This window comes from Vanellus vanellus (assembly GCF_965231255.1).
Source record: "Vanellus vanellus genome assembly, chromosome: 24".
Classification (NCBI taxonomy): domain Eukaryota; kingdom Metazoa; phylum Chordata; class Aves; order Charadriiformes; family Charadriidae; genus Vanellus; species Vanellus vanellus.
Genome location: NC_138929.1, coordinates 3,297,635 through 3,302,501, shown reverse-complemented (window position 1 = coordinate 3,302,501; position 4,867 = coordinate 3,297,635). Strand labels below are relative to the sequence as shown.

Below are 4,867 nucleotides of genomic sequence, written 5' to 3'. Positions count from 1 at the left end.
TTTCCTCAAAGCAAAACATTTTGATGGGTCACAAGGGTTGGGGGGGGGGGGGGGGGGTGAGTGTCTCACCGTCTGTGGGATGTTTTCATCCTGGTTTTGCGAAGGATCAGGAAAAAACAACAGGTTTTCCTCTGAAATCACCCCCTGTCCGGGCCACTCCGAAGCGCTACAGAAACCTGGGGAAAGGCCAACCTCTGAGCTCAGGGTCGGGCACTCTCCTGACCGGACCGGCGGGAGGAAGACTCACAGAGGAATCCCTTGATTTTGGGGGTGGAGAAATGGCATGAAATGATCCGATCTCAAGTCAGAGCAAGCGGGGAGAACTGGGGGATCTTCACTTTGGGGGGACACATTCGGGATGCCCCAGCTGTGGGCAGGGATGCTCCAGCTGTGGGAAGGGATGATGCTCCAGCTGTGGGCAGGGATGCTCCAGCTGTGGGAAGAGATGCTGACTGGGCAGCGTTTCCACATCCAGATGCCACAGGACAACACCTGCATCCCCCATTTCGTTGCCCAGGTTGTGGGGATGGAGCGACGGGAAATCTGTGCATTGGCGACGAGGGGTCCTCGGCGGCGGGGGGAGCCCGGCCCTCCCCTGCACCTACTCTCTCTGCCCAAAATAGACGAGCGATTTAATCAGCCCTTCCTCCCTGGATTTATTTTCATCAGGAGGTGCTTTCGGCAAAGCCCCGTGTCAGACCGAGCTCGAGACGCAGTGTGTGGCTATGGGGGATGCTCGTGGGTCAGCCAAGTGTGGGTCAGCCAAGTGTGGCTCGCAAGAAACCACGTCGGACTCCCATGGCAAATTCCACAAGCAGGTGAACCTTAGAAGGGGTGGGGGGGGAAAGCACTGTGACATTTTACTGATGGAACAGAAACTTTTCAACAAATACTTGGTGAGAAAGAAATATACATTCTGTTGACATTTCCCATATTCGGTGAAATCCCAAGTCTTCCACCAACCCCCCCAAGCGCACACGCAAAGTCCCTCAATGCTTTAAAGACGAGCGGCCTCCCAAAATGTCCTTTTCTTTTTGGTGGTTAAGACTCTGGAAAAAAAAAATATTTGAGGATTTTTTAAGAGGGAAAGGAGCAATAAATCGGAAAAGCTTCAACATCTCTGGAGAAATGGGTGTTTTCCGACCCATCCCAGTGACTCGCTCCTGTGAGTTTGCTGCTGGAAGGTGCCAAAGACGATGGCTGCGGGTGTCTTTGGGGGAACGAAGATGCTCAGCTCATCTCTTGGTCTGGGCACAGCGTTAGGGGAGCGGGGAGAAGCTCCCCGGGTTGGACCCGCCGCGTTCTCCGTATTCCGGCTCTATATTTTGGCGCTGATGAAAACCGCCGTGTTGGCAGCCCCAGGCCTGGCTCCCTGCCCCTCCTTCGCAGCCAACGACGAATTTCGGAGGGAGCAGGCTCAGGTCAAGCCTCGGAAAAAATTGTCGTTTCAGAGCCCTCGATTTACCCGCAGAAGGGGTAACAGCAGGGCAGCCAGCGGGGTCCGGCCCCGGGTACCCACGCAGCCTTCCCGGGGAAGATTTCCTCCTGCCCCCCGTGATGCCGAGGCTGCCGGGGCATCCGGAGAGGCTCAGCACTGCGTGGTCACTCGCCGTCCCCAGCCGGGACGTGTGGGTTTGGAGCGACATTAAGAGCATTATAATCAGTGACCCCACATTCTTGCTAATTAACAGAGAGAAAATTAGTGGTAAAGGAAATTGTTCTTCTTATATTGCTGTTTTCTGGTTTGCTTGTTTTTTTTGCCTGGTTTTTTTTTTTTTTTTTTGTTCTCTGCGTGTACCACACAGAAAGAATTATTTAAGCCTCTGGGGCCAAATTCCCAGGCTCAACTTAAGCGAAATTCTCAGCGTGTGTTTTTGCCTGAATAAAGGAGTCAGGGTTTTTCGCCCAGGAGCAGAAAAGGGCAGAAGCCGACCCTCCGCTTCCCTCTAAAGCAGGCTGAGCCCGCGGTACCCGCTCACAGAGGTACCCGCTCACAGAGCGGAGCGGTGCCAGGCGATGCTCGAGCCAGCCCAGCCCCTTCCCTCTGCGGAGGAGGGTTCGGTCCCTGCCAAATCGCGCACGTCGCTGCGGAGGGCTTCCAGGGAAAGCTTTGAACAGCGACCTGACAGCGCCGTGGGCACCAGACACCGTCTGAGGCAGGCGGGATGGCTCTGGCAGGGATGCCATGAGGGAGGACGCTGGCAGAGCTGGCGGTGTGATGTTTGGAGCTGGGATCCCCCCTAGGGCAGAGGTGTCTGGTGGCCACCTCCATCCGATGGCTGGCTAGTGCCCAGGGCTAACAAGCCAGCTGGAAGCATCGGAGCAAGAACAGGGACAGCCCTGCATCCTGGTCCCTTTGCAGGACCTGAGTCCTCCTCTTCTGGCCCGTGACAGCCATCTCCCCTACTCCCAGAGCCGCCGTCCTTTCCTGCAGAGCTGGAGGCAGAGCCACCCGCCCCCGGCGCCCAGGGACACCCCCGCCGAGCCGGGGAGCCACTGCCAAGCCAGTCGGGGCAGTGTCACCTAAGATGTCCCCACGCCACCGTCCTCCCTCCCCAGCACGCTGGCAGGTGGTCATTAGTGGAGCTGACAATCCCCGCAGCACGCGCCGGGTATTTACATCTCTGGGGAAGCTGAACTCAAGAGGGAGAAAAAAAAAAAAAAAACAAAAAACGGTGACGGTAAATGTATAATTAAAGTCCTATTAAGAGGCGCCTCGCAGTCTCCTGGGGAGCAGGGTGTACGAGATCGCTGCCTCCCCGATGGCTCTCGGGTGCAAAAGTCGCCCCAGGCATGGCCAGGAGGGCTCAGGGGGACCTGCCCCAGGGGACGTGGCATCGCCGGGGTCTCTGCGGCGCTGGGGCATCCCTCCCAAGGCCCGGCTGTGGTGTGGGAGGAGAGTCCTGTCCCGTCCCCTGCAGCCTTGTTCTGACTTCAGAGGTGCTGCGGGCAGGCGTCCGTCCCATTGCCGGCTCCCCCCGGCAGCCGCGTGTCCCCAGACAGCTCAGGCTGGTGGCCCAGGTACCCAGTTCAGGTGCAGGGTGGTCTCTGAGGCCAAACGCCCTCGGACAGGGCTGGAGCAAGCGGCCACCGACCTCGGGCAAGCAGAGGGTCCAGCCTTTGTCCCGGGCTTGGTGGGGCGATGCCCGTCCGGAGCCGTGCGGCTCGGCAGAGCTGTTGGAGGAGAGAGGCATTTTAATAGGCAAAAAGAAGGAGTTGTTATCGCCTGATCTACGTTAGCGCTGGCATGGACTCGGGGTTTCACCATCTCCTACACCCTGGCTACTCCCTCTCCATCTCTCAACCCTGTTGGTGTATTGGGTCCTCACCCTCACCGGGAAGTCCATGTCATCCTCAGAGACCTGCCCACAATCCCACCACGCTCCCCGGCACCGTGCCCTTCAGGCTCCCTTCAGTCAGCCCCTCGCAGGCTCCGTGCCCACCTCCGGGACGTAGCCTGGCTCCGACCCAGCTCACCAATCCACCTGCGCTGGGTGATTATTTTTCCTCTCTCTGGAAGCATCCCCATTACAGAGGCGACACGTGAACCTCCCTTGCCACCTTCACCCAGGGCTCTCCCTGGCTGCCCCTATTCAAAGGTGGGAAAGAAAAAAAAAAAAAAAAAAAAAAAAAAAAAAGCAGGTTGCGGCCAGGTTTGACGGTAAATCACACCATTTCCTCACCGCCCGCTGGATTCCAGCAGCCCGGCTCCCTCGCAGGTGGCTTTCCCATTCAACACCTCCCATCTCGCCTGCCCCGGCTCTTTACAGCTCCCGTATTAGTTGTGGTTCAGTGGGCGCTGAATGGGGACTGGAATTCCTTAATCCACCTGTGACCTGCGGAGGAGCTTTCCCAGCCCCAGCCCAGTAACACAATCCCGCTCGGCACAAAGCCGGGACGGCATCGCCGGCGTTAACCAGCGGTTGAATCTCACCTCCTCCTGGTCCCGGGAGGGTGGGCAGCACCGCGGGCACCCCCTCCCTTTGAACGTTCCCCCCCACCCCACCCCATCCCGCCCCGATAGAGATTTGCCGGCGGAGGTCGGCCGAGCTTTTGTCTCACTGTCGGTTTGGAAAATTCCACCTGGTCGCGGTCGGGCTTTCCAGGGGGTCCCATTTCATTCAGTCCGTAGCCCAAAATGCGCCCGTGGGTTTGAGTCCAGCTGCCACCTCACCCCGAGCAGTCAAAGTCACTGAGAGAGGCTCTGAAAGGGTTTTGTTTTAGTTTTTTTTTTTTTTTTTTTTTTTTTTTTAAACAGGAAAATGTTGATTCATTGGAAATAACGATTTTTGCCAGGAATATATCTGCTCACTTTGACCTGGGCAGAATTTCTCACCAAAATATCGCAGAGTTGTGTGTGTCCATCCCATAATAATTAGCAGCTTGGGTGTTCACGTGGGACAGGAGACTCCCATGGTGTTCCCAGCTCCCTTCCCACCGGCTGGATTTGCCCCCGCTTCGAGACCTGGGGTCCACATCTCGCACCCTTCTCAGGGTCACGGGCAGCCTGAGTCCTTCACGTCAAAAGATTTGTCTTAAAATTTGTATTTTCTGTGAAAAATACATCACTGCCTTCTGCCGAGAAGATGCCAGCCTTCCCGAGCCCTCCAGTCCCTGGTCCTGCCTGCCCCATCTAGGGACATCCTCCTGGAAATTCAGTTTAGGTAGGGAAATCTGGTTTTCGGCAAAGGAGAAGTTTTGAATACTGACGTTAGTAAATGCGAGCGCTCCGAAAATTCGAGGTGGGAAGCGAGTCGTTCTCCAGCCCGCAGAAGCTCGATTGGGAAATGGTTTGAAATCGTGGCAACACGACCTGCGAATTCACCTGTACGGCCCAGCCATCACGCCAGAAAACCTCGCTGCTGGG

At 56.8% G+C, this 4,867-nt stretch overlaps 1 long non-coding RNA gene across 1 annotated transcript; it reads right to left on the bottom strand.

The window, feature by feature from the left end:
• Positions 1-3,099: 3,099 nt before the first annotated feature.
• LOC309681072 lies at positions 3,100-4,099 on the bottom strand. Its single transcript, XR_014270018.1, has 3 exons — positions 4,063-4,099; positions 3,444-3,589; positions 3,100-3,174 (listed from the first exon to the last, which is right to left on the bottom strand). It is a non-coding gene; the product is annotated as an uncharacterized lncRNA (long non-coding RNA).
• Between the last annotated feature and the right edge of the window lie 768 nt (positions 4,100-4,867).